Below are 17,505 nucleotides of genomic sequence, written 5' to 3'. Positions count from 1 at the left end.
GCTGCCAAGTGTTAAATAACTTTGTTCTCCTGTATCTTTCACGGCAGCCCTGTGAAGCACGTCTTATTTTTCCCATTTTCTAGAAGAGGAAAGTAAACCCAGATAAGGGAAGGACTTTGCTCCAACTCACACAGCAAAAAAGAGGCCGAGCTTGTGACCAGCTCGCTATGCTGCCTCCTTCTCCGGAGGGATGTGTGCAGAAGGGAGAAAGTGTAACCGCTCAGAAAACATTGGGGCGCCTGGGTGGCTCAGTCGGTTGAGCGTCCGACTTGGGCTCAGGTCACGATCTCGCGGTCCGTGAGTTCGAGCCCCGCGTCGGGCTCTGGGCTGACAGCTCAGAGCCTGGAGCCTGCTTTGGATTCTGTGTCTCCCTCTCTCTCTCTGCCCCTCCCCTGCTCATGCTCTGCCTTTCTCCCTGTCAAAAATAAATAAACATTAAAAAAAAATTAAAAAAAAATAAGAAAACAGAGAAAGTCCACACCCTGAAGCCAACTCACCGCCAAACCACTGACATCCTTCTGAAGTCCTTCCATGTGAGTCTGCCCCCTAGACTGTGGCTGGAGGAACCTCCTGAAGATCTGGCATGGGCACTCCCTTTCTCATACATCCTCAATGGCTCCCCATTAATTAATTACTCAACACAAGCAGGAAGCCTCACCCTAAACTCAAGCCCCCCCTCCCCCTGCCCAAACTTGGCCTTCATGGGGTTCTTGCTTTTTTTTTTTTTTTTTTTAGCAGCACTGAATCTCCTTGCTGCTTTTTGCCCCATACCGTCCTCCCTAAACTGAACACCCCCTCCTCCCAGGTTGCAGAACGGAACTTCTTGTCTGATGGAAGGAGGGAGCGCTCTGGAGTCCTCCCGGTCCCAAAGTCTACCATGTGGAATCACCACTTCGGTAAGTTGCTCGCTCACTCTGAGCCATTTTCTACTTGTGGGTACCTTCTCCCCGAGGCTGATGTGAAAACTCACAGGTAAGGTACAAGGACGACGCGTCACGCATAGGACGCGGAGAAGTGCTCTTTCCTCCCCCCTTCCAGGGAGCCGCTGAGCCAGGGGGCAGGAACAGCCTCACCCTTGCTCACAGGGTGAGTGTTCACCGTCCCTTGCTCACACCCTTCACCCACCCTTGCTCACAGGGTCAGTGTTCACCGTCCCTTCCTGCGCCCATGAGTGGCCTCAAACATCTGGCCTCTTTGGCTCCCAGAACAGCAGAAACCCCTTTGGTGACTGCCAGCGCCTGTCCTCACGCCTTGGGTCAGAGCCGCTCTGGAAAGCTCTTCCCCTCTCAGCTCCTGAGTCTGTGATTGACATGCTTGTTTCTGGGGGTGGAGGTGTCAGTGAAATTCCACAGGCTTGAAAAACATTGAGCAGCGTCTCACTGAAATTGCTTTTTCCACCCCGCCCCCCCCCCCTTCATTTTTAATTTGAAGAAAACAAAAGCCCAAACGCTGCAGCGGAAGATTCATTAAATAATTTACTGCACCTGCCATTTTAAGGGGTAATTTAATACAGCCACCCTTCGAGCCACCTTTATGACAGAAATTTTCCGCCTTCTTTGGGAAGGTGGCTGCGTTCCCTGGAGTGGATGCCTGGGTAGCAGGAGAAGCCAGAAGCCCTCCAATGTTTTCCAGCCCCGACAGAAGCCAACCCCATCAGACACACGGCTGGGTAATGACTGCAATTTCATGCAGATTAAATTTACCTTTGGGGGCGAAATATGGACACAGAAAGGAAACCAAACCCCGTGTTTTCAAAGTAGCCTAAGATCCAAGTTCAAAGGGATCAGAAAAGAGGTTTGTGATTTGGGGGATTTAATAACTTTTCATTCTTTCACTGGCTTTTCAAAGTTTACAGTGCCTTTTTCTTTGTGAATCCATCTGCATTAAGGATACCACTGCTGTCATTAACCCCCCCAAAAAAAAAAAAAAAAAAACCAACCTAAATGGATTTTTTTTCCCCCCTTAGCTTAATGCGTTAATTGCATTACTTAAAAAAAAAACAACAAACAAACCAAGTCTGGAATAAAACGCTCAGGAAATCACTTGTGACACATCTTTTCAAAATTATGGTTAAAAATACACATGACATGAAATTTGCCAGCTTCATCATTTTTAAGCATACAGACCAGTGGCCTCTGGTGCATTCACGTTGCTGTGTTACCGGAGACACTTGCACTTCCTCCTACCCCCACCCCCAGCGCCCCAGACTCACTAGAAAGGGTCATAGCAAGATTTTGTTCAGTGATCTATGTATTTTTTTAAGTTCATTTCTTTCTGAGAGCGAGCACATGCACGTGTCTGCATGCGAGAGGAGGTGACGGGCAGAGAGGGAGAGAGAGAATCCCAAGCAGGTTCCATGCGGTCAGCGCAAGCCTGAGGTTGGGGGGTGGGGTGGGGGCGACGGGCTCAATCTCACAAACCGGGAGATCACGACCTAAGCCAAAATCAGGTGTCGGACACTCAAGCCACAGGGCTACCCCGGTGCCCCTGTTGAGTGTTATTTCTGCCTGTCCCTTTCCAGCTTTCTCGGGATGTTGTGCCTTTATCCTAGGAGAGTCCCTCCTCCAACTGAAAAGTAACTACCATCGAACTCGTCTATCTTAGCCAAGTACCCACAGAACTAGAGGGACATATTCTTCTCTAATTTAGAGTCACTCTTCTTCGCACGAAGACTAAGGAAAAGTTGTAAGAGGAGAAGCAGCCGTTTGTTGGGTAGCTCTGTGCTCCTTTTGTGTTAAGCCGTTTACAGATGTCTCCCTATTCGCTGTTTACAATAGTGTCCACCACCACGGGCACAGAAGTTGTGGCCCAGAGGGGTGAGCGAACAAGGTCCCGCGGCTAGGACTGAACTCCATGGCCAAATGCATCCGAAATCTGATATGGCAGCTCAGCCAAGAGAGAAAGAACCTGGAAAGGCAGGAAGATTTCTGGGAGGGAGACGGGGAGGGTAAGCGAGTCAGGAAAAGAAAGACCATGCTGGCCTCCCTGGTGGGGAAGAACAACATCATCGACTTGGGCTCTTAACAGTACTTGCAGAGGCTATAGCTGGCTGGGCTTCACTCTTGTGGAGAGACCTCCCCCAGAGGGCTTCCAGACAGCGCCCTCCCCGCTTTGGGGGTCTGATTACAGACATGACAGATTACTTTGATCACTTGCCTTCTCCTGCTCAGAGGGTCACTCCGAGCTGCAGGCAGAGTTTCTGACTCTGCCTCAAATTAAAACGCCAACTCGATGTCACGATAGATTTTCTTAACCACCCGTCTCTGCGTGTTGGAATGTCTCTGTCTGGTTGAAAATGCCCCCTGGAGAGTTACCATGGCAACCCTTGTCTGCAGCATGGCAGGATCAGATCTCTAAAAGAGACTTCCAAATTGGTGTGGCCACTTTCAGCCACAGGCCCACACAGGGTTTTGCTTTGGGTACCCAGCTGATGACTCCAGCCTAGGGGGCGAAAGTCCGGGAGAAAAACTCAGTGGTACCAGAACACACGAGGCGCTCCCCCCTCCTTCTCCCGGAGCCTCAAGAGTGGGTTTGCATCGTCTCTGTCAGGCTGTACTTATTTCCCTCTGTGCTTCCTCCATCTTCCAAGCTCAAGGTCAAACCCTTAGAGGTAGATTTATTTCTTACAGAAAAAGACTGACATGCAAGTTAGGGAGGAGGCAGCCGGCTCAATAAAGTGGGATAAAAGAAGATAGAAACCTCTGAAGGTTTGAAAACTGGAATTGGGTTTTGATAAAAGATTGAGATAATTTTCAAGAGACTCAGTGACTTGCTCTTTCTTTCTTCCTTCCTCCTTCCCTCCCTCCCTTTCTTTCTTTCTTTCTTTCTTTCTCTTTCTTTCTTTCTTTCTTTCTTTCTTTCTTTCCTTTTTCTTTCTTTTTCTTTCCTTCCTTCTTTCTTCCTTCCTTCCTTCTTTTTCTTTCCTTCCTTCCTTCTTCTTTCTTTCCTTCCCTCTTTCTTTTTCTTTCTTTCTTCTCTTTCCTTCCTTCCTTCTTCCTTTCCTTCCTTTTTTCTTTCTTTCTTTCCTCTTTTCTTCTCTTTCCTTCCTTCCTTCCTTCTTTCTTTTTCTTTCTTTCCTTTTTTCTTTTTCTTTCTTTCCTTCCTTCCTTCTTTCTTCCTTCTTTTTTTCTTTCTTTTTCTTCCTTTCTTTCTTTCTTCTCCTTTCTTCCTTCTTTCTTTCCTTCCTTCCTTCTTTCTTTTTTTCTTTCTTTCCTTTTTTCTTTCTCTTTATTTCCTTCCCTCCTTCTTTCTTTCCTTCCTTCTTCCTTTTTTTCTTTCTTTCTTTCTTTCTTCTCCTTCCTTCCTTCCTTCTTTCTTCTTTCTTTCCTTCCTTCCTTCTTTCTTTTTTCTTTCTTTCCTTTTTTCTTTCTCTTTATTTCCTTCCTTCCTTCCTTCTTCTTTCTTTCCTTCCTTCTTTCTTTTTTTCTTTCTTTTTCTTTCTTTCGTTCTTCTCTTTCCTTCCTTCCTTCCTTCTTTCTTCTTTCTTTCTTTCTTTCTCTCTCTTTCTTTTTCTTTCTAGAAATGGAATAGAAATGCACACAGCCAGAAGATTTGGAATGTATAATTTGTGACAAGCAAGTTCAAAGTTATACAGACTCCTATGCCAGCATTTAATTAGTGCTGTGATCCACCTAAAGATGGGGAACAACATACCTTAGCACTTAAAAGCTGTGCAAGCTTGATTATGTGAGCGGGTAGAGGAGATCCACGAATGTTGCAGAAGCACCAGCCATTTCCAGATCTTTCTGGTTGTAAAATATGGCCACATTATTATTTTCAGTGGCTGTAATCACCCAGGAGGACTCAGAAGAGTCCATTCATCCCTTTCTTCCATTCCTATCTGCCCGATCTCTCCTGACATCACAGTCTGACCCCCTGACCAGGAACAGCGTGGATTCCTGCAGTAAGAGACTCTGAAGCACATAGCCAAAGAGCCCCAGACTCGTAGAAAATCCAGAAGAAGGAAACATTCACTTTTATCATGGGTCAGTGTATTAGTTTCCTAGGGAGCTCTAACAGAAGACCACAAACCGGATGTATTAAATGAACAGGAATTTATTCTCTCATAGTTCACAAGACCAGAAGTCCAAACTTGGGGTGTTGGCAGAACTGGTTCCTTGGGGGAAATCCTCAGAGAATCCTGTGTGTGCATTTATTGTAGTTTCTGATGACTACTGACAATCCTTAGCGTTCCCGGGCACACGCATGCATCGCTCCGGTCTCTGTCTCTGTCTTCTCACGGCCGTCTCCCTGTGTGTGTCTGTGACTCTTCTCTTCTTGTAAGGAGCCAGTCATGAGGGCCCTACCCCGATCCAGGGTGACCTCAGCGTAACTTGATTTCATTTGCAAAGATCCTATTTCCAAAAAAGGTCGCGTGCAGAGATGGGGGAGCAGAGATCAGAACTTCAGCATGCGATTTGGGGGAGACACAGTTCAGTCCGCAACATGGGAGTCCATCCCGAAAAAGACCCCGAGACAAAGATTTGAATGCAGATAGGGTTACGTTTGAGGGGATCGCAGGAGGTAAGTGGAGAAGTGAGGAAGAGAAGGGAAGGAGGCCAATACAGAGGGCATTAATGAGCAAGATGCTGTTGTGGGCAGTTGGGGGTCAATCTTGTTGGGGGACTCCAGGAGACAGTGTCAAATGCATCTCCGAGCTGTCATACCCGAGGAAGTTAGGGGATTTATCCCCTGTTTTCTTTCATTGGCTGAAAGCCCATCAGCAGAGCCGTAGAAGGGACAGTGGGAAATGGCTAAGTGCAGGAATGGTGAGGGCCGTGGCTGGACTGCCAACATCTTCTGCTGGAACATCTGATAATGACACCTTCTCTGATGCTGAGAATAAAGACTTCGCATTGTAAATCACTCCAATTACTTTTTGAGCATTGGCCGATAACTACTGTATTATAAATTAGAAGTAAAAAAAAGATATTTACTCCAGAAGCACTCTGTTCAAATACTGCCCAATTATAGATCATCTCAAATGGTTTTTTTTTTAATTTTTTTTAACGTTTATTTATTTTTGAGACAGAGAGAGACAGAGCATGAATGGGGGAGGGGCAGAGAGAGAGGGAGACACAGAATCGGAAACAGGCTCCAGGCTCTGAGCCATCAGCCCAGAGCCCGACGCGGGGCTCGAACTCACGGACCGCGAGATCGTGACCTGAGCTGAAGTCGGACGCTTAACCAACTGCGCCACCCAGGCGCCCCTGAACTTTGAAGACCCTTGTGCTTCTGTCATATCTTTCCATCTCTTCAGAGTTTGACTTTCAGTCCTGTGCCTTCCTCTCCCCAACTCATGTCTATCTGCTAAAGTCCTATTCAATCTTTAAGACCAAATTGCGTCCCTCCCCCTCCCATTGACTTTAAGCTCCTCTTAGTATTCCTGTACTACGGAGCACAGCGCCTCACATGGTTGACGAATGAATGCATGAACGTGAGATCACTGGTTCTCGGAAGCTCTCCATAGCACATACCCAGAAAGTCACACTCTAGCAACAGAACCGTGCAATTCGTTATACTTCGAAAGATGTCATCAGCCAGAACATACTTTAGAGTCCCACAAACACCTTGAAAATAGTTACAGTTTGGGGCGCCTGGGTGGCGCAGTCGGTTAAGCGTCCGACTTCAGCCAGGTCACGATCTCGCGGTCCGTGAGTTCGAGCCCCGCGTCGGGCTCTGGGCTGATGGCTCAGAACCTGGAGCCTGTTTCCGATTCTGTGTCTCCCTCTCTCTCTGCCCCTCCCCCATTCATGCTCTGTCTCTCTCTGTCCCAAAAATAAATAAACGTTGAAAAAAAAAAAATTAAAAAAAAAAAAAAAAGAAAATAGTTACAGTTTGTTCAGGTACCACGGAAAAGGCCAGCGGTCGCCCAGCTTTTCTCCCCGCGGTGACGGCCCCAGCGGTGCTTTTGTTCCAGGGCCAGCAGGTGTTCTGTTCACAGCTTCCGGTCCCTGACTCCACGTCAGCTTGCTGCCCCCTCCCCCTGCCCCCGAAAGAGCCAGCCCAATGCCCGTCACTGCCAGCAGACCTGACTCAGTGGCGCTGGCATCCCGGCACGTTCGGGCCCTGCTCTCTGGGCTCTTGGTGCAGGCGTGCGGCAAACGCGAAGGTCTTTTCCCGTCTTAGACCTTCTGGGTTTTTTTTCCTGGATTTCTATAGGAGCTGAGGAACATCTACAACACAGGCAGCCCAGTCTCTCGGGGCACCTGGGTGGCTCAGCCAGTTGAGCGTCTGGCTCTGGATTTTGGCTCCGATCATGATCCCGGGGGCGTTGGATTGAGCCCTCCATCCTGAGTGTGGAGCTTGGTCGAGAGTCTCTCTCTCTCCTCTGCCCCTCTCTCTGGTTCGTGCATGCTCTCTCTCTCTCTCTCTCTCTCTCTCTCAAATAAATAAATACCCAGTTCCTATTCCTCAAAGTCCCTGATTTCCAAAGTTTCATGTTGAAAGTTTTATGGGCACCCAAGGAATCTATAGTGTAATGAGGAAGACAGATGATAATCTGACACTGGAGGCAATCATTGATATCACGGAGAGCTTCCAAGTGGAGGACAGGAAAACTATCAGTGGACAACGGCTAGAGTGGGATTGGGAGAGAACGTGGGTATGACGGTGTTAATGCACCTTGGCCCAGGCTTCAATTAGTAGCTTCTTGTTTCTGGAGGGGTGTGGTTTTTTTTGTTGTTGTTGTTGTTTGTTTGTTTGTTTGTTTTTGCATGACCACTTGGCAGCCACGGGGCAGGCTGATGAGGAGGAAGGAGGTCCAAGGATGAGCCAGATGATGGTCTGCCCGCTGTCCAACCAGCGTATATTCTAATGTCTGCAGACAACTGTGAGCTGAGGTGGAAATATGTGCACCATGGGAAAGGGTCCCGTCAAGCTCTCTGGTGCAAGCCCAGCAGGCAGAAAGGAAACAGTCTCCACCCAAGAGAAGGAATCACTTGATGCCCACACAGGGCCCGATGGTTATGGGGGCTCCATGCCCCAAACTTTGTCTTCGTAAGCGTATTTGATCCCGTCGCTAAAAGAGGCCAGTAAGGCATGTGGCAAATTGTTTCTAGGTTCGATCAGCAATCCGCTGAGCATTGTGGATGGGCCCAAAATGCCGGCTGATTCTGGTCTTTTACTTTTCGCTCTCCAAGGGTCGTCCACCTGGCTTTCCGCACGCCCTGGGGTTGTGTGTTAGGAGCAGGAGGCACTGAGGACATGGAGATCCTGTAGCCGGGGTTTCACTCTGCCGGACAGAGAAAGGTTCAGTGATTTGTCCAAATCGCACGGCCAAGAAGTGACGGGTTAGGATTTGACCCCAGACCTGTGGCACTGCACAGGCTCCGTGTGTGGTCTCAACCACAGTCTTCCTGTCTGGCGAAGAGTCGTGCCATAGAGCATAAGCCTGAATTGGGACAAGCCCTACGACTGAAAACATTAAAGGAAGAATTATGTGAAGCTGAAAATGCTAAGAAGCAGTAGTTGAAAATATGCACAGAGGTGCCTGGGTGGCTCAGTCGGTTGAGCACCCGACTTCGGCTCAGGTCGTGATCTCACGGTTCGTGGGTTCGAGCCCCACGTCGGGCTCTGTGCTGACAGCTCAGAGCTTGGAGGCTGCTTCGGATTCTGTGTCTCCCTCTCTCTCTCTGCCTCTCTCCCATTCACACTCTGCCTCTCTCTCTCAAAAATAAATAAACATTAAAAAAATTAAAAATAAAATAAAATATGCACAGCACAGACCTTGCCCTCCCCTGGGTGGCCAAGGCTCACTTCCTCGAGACCATAGCTCTCCTTCCAGCAATCCGGTCCAAGTGCTGAACTGGACATTAGGGCAAAGTTGCCGTAGATCAGAAGCCAGCTGGCAGGCGGGGTGGGAGGAGAGTGAACCTGCCCCTCTGATGTGTCATGTTAGGGCCTCACGGTGTTCTTTTTTAACTTTTGAATTGGAGGCCGATATTTAACATGCAGGACATTTTACACAAAATACAGATTTTTCTGCTTTTTCTTGACAAGCCATGCTGGACGAATATTCCTGGGCATTCCCAGGAGTTGGGTGGCTGCGTGGGCTCCATCATTCACAGGATGTCCCTGATCCCCCCTGGGCATCGTAGCCTCGACCGCTGCACAAAGTCACGTCCTCGGCCTGGAGCCGAGACCCGTGAGGTTTCTGGCGAAGAAGGAGCCAAGTGTATGCAGACTTGAGTCACACTCTGTCACGGCGAAAAGGCCAGAATTGGCATTTTAAAAATTCATCATCTTCTAATAATAAAACTCTGTATTTACAGAGAGCCGTGCTTCCGAGAGCATTCGGGCTTGTGCAAACATCGCTTCTGGAAGGATCATCACAGAGGCTCAGGGAAGTGAGAAGGTGACTCGGAGTGGGGTCTCTGCAGTTACGGCAAGAGGCATGAAGGAAAAGTGGCCTGTTCCAGGCGGCCAGAGGGATGTGATGTGGGTCCAAAGAACAAATATTTGCTGAGCAGCCACCTGTGACAGGCGCCAGTCTTTGCCCCGCGGAGCACCTGCCTTCAGGGTCCTGTGCTCAGTTCCTTAGTCGTTGACTGCAAGCCAGATGGAGGTGGAGGAAGCTGGTCCTGAGGGCCAGAGGGACAAAGTGCACCTTGGTGGCTTCCTGCAAGTCTGCCTGGCCTCGCAGTCACCCTCTTTCTATTAGGCTCCGGGCCCTGGCGTATCCTGGTCCTTCCGCAACTCGTCCAGCTGGCAAGGGCCCTGCTCGTCCTGGCCTCAGCTCAGAGACCACCTGCTCTGGAAAGTACTTACCCTTTTACAATTCCTCTCTGGTCTCCCTACCGCAGGGCCCCCCTCTCCGTGAGGGGAGGGAATGTGTCCCTTAGGGGGCGTCTCTAGTCCCCTGTCGCGTGCTGGCAGGTGGAGGGGCTCCAGTCAGCACACCCTTCCTGGCCCCGTTCCCATCCTCACTCATTGCTTCTCTGCAGAGGGGTAACGGGCATGGGGAACCAGGGTGCTCGGTAAACCAGCCCAGAGTCCTCTGGGCTCTCCCCTTCCTTTCTCTCTCCGTCTGGCCCCCGTGGGGGAGCTGGGGATGCCTACCCGCTCTCAGCCTGGCAGTGAGCCCCCGGGGGCACGCTCCACCCTTTGGGGGAGGCTGCCGTAGTCCGGCTCTGCAGCGGTGGGCTGGACACGTGTGGAAAGTAATAGGAACCTTCGTATCTACGCTGTGCCCTCCAGTCTGGCTTTTGCCAGTGCTAAAGCTGATATTTTCATCTCCACCTGTCTCACTCTTGAGTATGTCTATCCACTGGTTTTGAACTTAGAAACTGGAAACAGAAGGATAATCTCTTTCTTTTGTAGACCCACGGTAGTGTCTGTTTTCTATCCCTGCGCCTAGTACATGCCTGGCACAGAGGAGGTGCTCTCCATGTTGAGCAATGAATTTCTCAAAGATTCTGGGGTAGGAGGCCTCTGCTTTTCCTCCCTCAAGACAGGAGAAGTGCAAAGCACGCCCATTGTCCCGGCCCCTGAGTGAAAGTGCTTTCAGGCAGGAGGCCGGTGAAGCCTCCCAATTCGATTGGCTGAGGGTCTCCTATCTTTGAGGAAGTTATGTATGAAATGGCATTGGCTTCAGTTTGAAATGCCCGGGGCAAAAATGCCCACACCTATCTATTGAGAGAACAAAACACAATGTGAACTTGACGAAGTTGAATTCTTTTTCAGGACAGGAAAATAACTGCTGAAGTTTTTGTTTGAAAAGCACCACAGCTGTCTGACAAAAAGGCAGTGAACGAACGTTGAACTCGTCTCAGCCAAGCTGCCCCTCTGGGCTCAGATCGAGACGGGGCTTCGGAGGTTAAGTCTCCCCGCTTGTGTCTTCCTCAAAAAGCAGCAGATTCTGTGGGCGGATTTGGGGAAAGAGAGGGAAGAGGAGGTGTTCCCAGGCTTGACTGTGAGGAGAGGAGAAACGCCATGGCAGAGGTCAGGTGAGGCTCAGAACTCAGGTGTCACCTTTAATGCCACCGGGGCGCTAACTGAAGCTCTGGGCTGCACGCAAGCCCCAAGGAATGACAAAGTGAAAAAAATGTCTTTTCAGAGAGCATAAAAGTAAAATTAATACGAGGGACATGAGAGCGATCCCAAAACATCCACCCACGGGACAGAGAAGGAAACTGTAGAATTCTTCCTAAGAAAGTAAATGACAAATAAGGTGAAATTAAAGATCCATTGACAAAGGTACCCAGTAATCATCGCGTATTTCTGTTGTCTTGGTGCTGAAGCAGGAGTAATGCCTCAGGCTAAGTCTTCCAGGCCACACAAAGGATATTTTTCTTTCCCCTGTCATTTTGTGTTGTGTGTGGGGTGGGGGTGAGGCCGGAGTGGGGGGGGGGGGGGAATGGAGCGCCCGCCCGGCGGGAGGTGCGCCTGCAGAGCAGGTGGGCGGGGCTTCCTGCCAGGATGTGCAGTTTCTGGAGCGGGAGGCAGCAGGTTTGCCTGATGGGAAACACAGATCCAAACCCAAAAGACCGGAGGCCCTTTGAGCAAATGCAGATCCCGGTAGGGTACATTCCCATCCGGCAGGGCTCTTTTGTTGCTGAGAGATGGGGAAGCTACTGGTGCGGGGCCAGGTTGGAATGTTGGCTCTTCCATTCACCCAATTTTGATGTTGGGCAAGTTGATGAATCTCATTGTGTCTGTTCCCCATCTTTTACAGGAGGATGAGAGCGTATATTATTTCAGGAGTGGTGCAAATTAAATAAACGAGCGTTCTGCGCCACAACCCGCTTTGTCACCTTGTGGTAGGTCCAGAAATCCCACCCTTAGAAAGCATCCCTCTTGTACATCTCTTTGGAAATCAACCATTTAGATGGCTTCCTGCTACGGTAGTCGCCCCAGGAAGCAAGGCCGTTCCAGGATGGGCCACAGATAACCCCGGGGCGGGGAGTGCTAACATGATGGCAATACTTAAAACCTCCATTCGTGGAAATGTTCGTTCATTCGAGGTGTGAGTTAATGTCTCCCAGCCTGGGAGGAGCACAGAAGTTAAGTGGAGGTCTGCCTGGGTGGCATCCTCCTGCCGGGGCTGTGACTTTGGGCAGGCTGAAGTCTGTTTCATTTTTTTTTTTTTAAGAGTTTTATTTATTTATTTATCATTATTTTTTTAAATATGAAATTTACTGTCAAATTGGTTTCCATACAACACCCAGTGCTCATCCCAACAGGTGCCCTCCTCAATACCCCTCACCCACCCTCCCGTCCCTCCCACCCCCACCCCCCAAAACAGGTTGCCTGCTCTGTTTCAGAAGCCCCCTCTGAAGACAGAGCCTATCTGTAAATTAAAGATACATGCATGGCGCCCTCCTCAAAAGGCTGTCGTGAGAATTCAGTGAGCTAATTATGGGATGGGCTCACAAGGGTGCCTGGGACATATTAAGCATTCAGTAGACATTGGCTCTTATGATCATGATTGGATTCGTCCTCCCAGCTGGAACATTCCTGAAGGGAGACAGAGAAAGAAGCTCCTGGAGCCCAGGGGAGGGGGCTGTGCCACCCTCCAACCCCCAGCCCCACCCCGTGATCGTTAGCACCCCGTAATCAAATCTTAGCAGACTCTTTTCTCAGAGATACAGGAGGGCGATTGCCTGAATCTGCTAAAAGAAAGGACTAGCGCTTCTGGTCACCAGATTGAGCAGCTAATCAGGGCTCTCCATCTGTGATTATAAAGTCGTGAGAGACGTGAGAACGGGGAGCTTGTTAAGAACTGAACCAGCGTTAGCCACTTCTAAGAGACAAAGCTTGCAATGAGCATCAGAAACTGCTGTGTCTTAGGCATTAATCAGGCAATAGCTTATGATGTTTTTTTTTTTTTCTTTCTTTTTTAAATATCCAAAGCCAAACCTCAAATGCCTTAAAGATGAGGACCCAGGACAGACCAGGAGTCTAAAATACCGGAGGACCCAATGAACTCAGAGGTTCTAATGAGGTGTTGAGCGTATCACTCCATTCAGAAGACTGTCCTCTGGCTTCAGCTGCTCATCAGGGGGTTTAAAATACTTGCTTTCCCCCCTTCTTTCTCCCTTGTGTAGTGTTTTTAGTGTTTGTTCCTAACCAATCTGCGATCGCCTGCAATTACTTCATTTTCCCCCCTCGACTCTCCTGCAGTGTGCCAGAGTCTGGACACCTAGGTGAATTAGTCACCCCCAGCTTCTGGTTGCTGTGTTTCTCTCGCTGCTCTGACAGGGAGCAGAGGCCTCCCCCGAGCCCTGTCCCTAGCTGCAGGGTCCTCACGGAGGGCAGGCAGCAATGCTCTGCAGGTATGCAGTGGTCCCTGACCGGCGGTTTCCAGGGCCCACACCCGCAGGTGCACACGTGTCCCTGCACCCTGGCCCTGGGACCCGGAGGGAGGCGCCTGACCCAAGAACTATAGAACTATAGTCATCTGGCTTCCAGGGATGGCTGAACCAATCAAATTCCTTTGTTCAGAAATCCATACTAAAACAGACCAAAACAAAACAAAACAAAAAACTACAGACAGCACATTTACCCACTGTTTGCAGCTGCTACCACTGAAGGGTCACACAGCGGAGGTGGCCGTGGGGGCAACCGGCCAGGATGGAGGGGCCGCTGGCGGCCCAGCGGAAAGGAGCAGATGGGAGGCGCGTGTGGCCAGGCCTGACCAGAGTGGAGGGCCAAGGTGAAGGTCCAGGCTCCAGGTGCGTCCTCAGAGGTTTGACCTGATTACAGCTCCACGTGGATCCTCAAGATGAAGCCTGTTTTAATAGTGCCGGCTGAGCAGGATGGTCTTTATTGCAAACAGATGATCCCGATCCGGCTCATCGGTACCCTCCCATAAGATGCCGTCCGAGCGCAGCTCCCTGATCTCAGAACGAGTCAGCCTGGCCGTGGCTCTGGGCTGGCCGGTGGGACCTGAGGCCAGTTGCCAGGCGTGGCCTCTGAGTAGCTGTGACTTTAAGAGCTGCCTCTAAAACAAGTCCTTGTGGCTCACTTATAGGTAAGTGACAACTGCTTCCTAGTTCTAAAATTGCTTTTTGGAGTCGGCATGTACGTAACTACTCAAAACATATTTATTGGGTCCCTCGGACGTTCAAGTCTTTGCAGTAGGTGCTGAGCATGATTCGAAGATAAAACATTCAGGCTCTAGACTCATAATTTTGAAAACTAAAACGCGCCTCTGTAGGAGTCAACATAAAAAGTGATAACTGTCCTACAGAAGTCCAGATAAAATGCCATAGGCGTTCAGAGCTGAAACCAGCTACTTCCTTCCAGAAGGATTAAGTGACATGGTGAGGCAGAGATGACATTATGTCTGGGCCCTGACCATCCAGTAGGACTTGAAGGCTGGTTAGTAGGAGGCATAAACAGGAAATAGCTCATGGTTAGCCGGAGGGGAAGAAGCAAGAAAAGGGGGGGGGGGACCTAAATCAAATTGTGGAGGCAGATTGTATATTCGTCATCTAAGATCTGTCCTCACATGGAACCTGGGGGTTCAACTGGGGGGAGGGTGCTCACCCCACTGAGGTCCAAGCAGCCCTGACCACAGGAGCTTTTCCCTCGTCAACAAATTTCTTTTCTCTTCCTGATGGGCCCCACCTCCCTCCATGGTAAAACGTTGCCAGATGGATTTAATTCAAATGCTACGTAATAAAAACATAAAGTAAAGAGAAATAAATGGGAGTGCTTTAAGTAACGCGCTCTGGCATCTCATAAAAGCCTCTTAAATTGATCACATCAGAGCGCATGGTGTAGACTCAAGAAAAAGGAGGGTTTTATGGGGGCTCTGGCAGAGCCCCAAAGTGGAGTCGCGCTATGCTTGCCCCAATCATAACCCTTCCTCATCACGTTTTGTGCTTGAAATGCTGCACCCTGCACGATGGGCTTTCCTTCCCTGACCACGGCATGTATTTAAAAACAAAAACCTGCGGTCGTTAGCAATTCCGGTCCATTCTGACCAGACTAATCATACCGGGCCACTTGGCTGCTAAAATCCTGAGGCCTGTTTTCCAGCGATCAGGAAAACCAGAACGTTAAAAGCGTTCTTCCAGAGGTTGAGAAAGATCTGGGTTTTTTTTTTTGCCCCAGTCTGGCAGCCTTGGGATGGGAGTGGGGGGCTGATTTTTGCATGGGGCTTAAGCCCATTTCCTGGTATTCAGTATAGAGAAAACTAGCGGCAGTGTTCTTTGCAGCTGGAAAACTCCCCACGAGGTGCGAAGATCTCTTTCCAACTCCACTCCAGGGCGTCCTCTTGCCTGTCTAATTCTCTTCTACAAAATGCCATCCAAGTGCAGATCTCGTGACATCAGAATGAGTCCGCCAGGCTGGGGCTGGGGGCTGGGACAGGGCGGGTGGAGGGGCGGGGGTTGTTGGCCAGTGGATTAGAACGCTGATCCCAGCATTCTGCGGAACAGCATGAGGCAGCCTGGTTGCCAAAAAGTTGGCTTGAGCAGAGAAACACCCGGCAAGACTTGGGAGTAATTTGTGTATCACAGAGGTGGAAGTTCCTTTAAACTGGATGTCAGACTACCAGAGACCTGAGGTGCCGCAGGCAAAGTTCAAGAGGCTGATTGATGTGTTTTCTATGGATGGTTGACATTGGTGCTTATAAGACCAGGAATAACTTCCGTGGTTTTTCTGTGCCCACACACTTCCCAGGTACCAGTGCGTCTTTCTCAGTGTATCGACCTCCTGGCTCCTATCTTCTTGAGAAGCAGATCTGATCCTTAGAGCTAAATCAGGAAGTTTCTTTTCACAAAACTCCCGTATTGCGGTATTTTCCCCCACAGGGTACCATTCTCCCAAGAAGCCTAGAAGACCTGTGCTTTGCCCCTCTGTGCCCCCCCCCCTCCCCCCCACTCTGTTGGCTGAGTTGACTGAAAGTCTAAATGCCATTCTGCTGTAGGTCAGAGATCAACAAGATCCAGTCCTGGCCTGCCCAGAACTCACAGTTCAGTGGTGTGGGGATTCTCAGACAGGCACATCAGAATCGCCTGGAGCACTTAAAAAAAAAAAAAATTCCTGGGCCTTTCCCCACCCATTAAATTAGAATCTTCAAGGATTCAAGGATGCAACCTAACAATAGGTATGCTCTTCCCGGTTGACCTTTGTGTAATCAAGGAGGGAATTGCTGGCCTGTAAGAGAAAAATAGTTACAACCCTATGTGGTTAAGTGCTGGAATAGAGGCCTGAGCACTGAGCTGTGTCTGCAAGGAGGGAACTCTGAACTGAGTTGTTGGAAGGGGGTTGGTGGTCAGGGAAAGCCTGAGCAAGGTAATGCTTGAACCGGGTCTTGAAGGGTGGAATAGGAGTTGGCTACGGGGCTTCCGGGCCAGGTAAAAGCTGGATGGGATGGGAGATTCCTTAAGACCGAAATGGACGCCTTAAAGATCAAATGGCTCGTGGCTGGGGCTCCATGCAGTTCCGCGCGGCTGGGATGAAATGGACAAATGGGAAGTGTATGGAGATGTGGCCGGAGGCCAAATGATGCTAGCTTTAGAGGTCTTGCCAGCTCATTTGTATGTTTTCCCTGCAAGCCATAGAAAAACTTTGAAGAGTTTCAAAGGGGATGGAATAGGATTACATTTACATTTGAGAAGGATAAAGGAGGGGCGGTGTTAGGAAATTGAAGCTGGCAGGATTAGCTAGGGTATTCTTAGATTAATTTAAAAGACAGACCCGGCATCTCTGAAGGCGCAATACTGGAAGGCAAGATGACTTTGGCAGACACACAGGCTGGACTCATCAGACCCTTTACAAATGTATCCAAATCCCTCAGTTTGCATTTATTCCCCCTGGAAACTTAGTGCTCTTTCTAGTGCCTATTGTTCCATCAACCACACTCACTCAGTGTGAAGAGGGGTTTATAAGCCTCAGTTAATACAATGACGGCTTTTTAAGGCCCCCATCCTCACGATCACATGATGCATGAAGACCTGACTCTTGAGCCAGTGTGCTTAGTATGTACCAAGTATTTGTTGATCAACTTTGGCAGGTGATAACAATAGAAAGAATCAACACCTTTACTTCATGCAAAAGATGTTTTCAAGGAAGCACAAGCTTTCATTTCACGGTTAAATCAAAAACAGCTTGTTGGGGTGCCTATGTGGCTCAGTCTGTTGAGCGTCCAACTTTGGCTCAGGTCATGACTTCACGGTTCGAGCCCTGCGTCAGGCTCTGTGCTGACAGCTCAGAGCCTGGAATCTGCTTCGGATTCTGTGTCTCCCTTTCTCTCTTGCCCCTCCCCTGCTTGTGTTCTCTCTCTCAAAAATTAATAAATAGACCTAAAAAAAACATGTTAAATTTATTGTCTTGAACACATTCTCTATGATCCCCAAATATCCAGAACTGATAAACACAAGTGAATGAAAAACTCTTCTGAGTTCCTGTAGAATAGCATACAATGCTCACAAATAGTTACTAAACAGCTCAAAGATAATTTTTAAATCAAATGCTTACTTAGACCTAAGAAATTTGAGTGCTTCAAACAGCTTTGTGACTTGAAAAAGTAGGTAAATATAGATATAGCAGTTT

General features: G+C 49.1%; 1 non-coding gene across 1 annotated transcript; it reads left to right on the top strand.

Annotated features, from left to right (window-relative positions):
- Positions 1 to 8,489: 8,489 nt before the first annotated feature.
- On the top strand, positions 8,490 to 8,574 carry TRNAR-UCG. Its single transcript has one exon. It is a non-coding gene; the product is annotated as a tRNA-Arg (tRNA).
- Positions 8,575 to 17,505: the final 8,931 nt, after the last annotated feature.

This window comes from Leopardus geoffroyi, chromosome A1 (genome assembly GCF_018350155.1).
Source record: "Leopardus geoffroyi isolate Oge1 chromosome A1, O.geoffroyi_Oge1_pat1.0, whole genome shotgun sequence".
Lineage (NCBI taxonomy): Eukaryota > Metazoa > Chordata > Mammalia > Carnivora > Felidae > Leopardus > Leopardus geoffroyi.
Note: the sequence above shows the minus strand (reverse complement) of the source record. Positions and strands in the feature narration are given on the sequence as shown.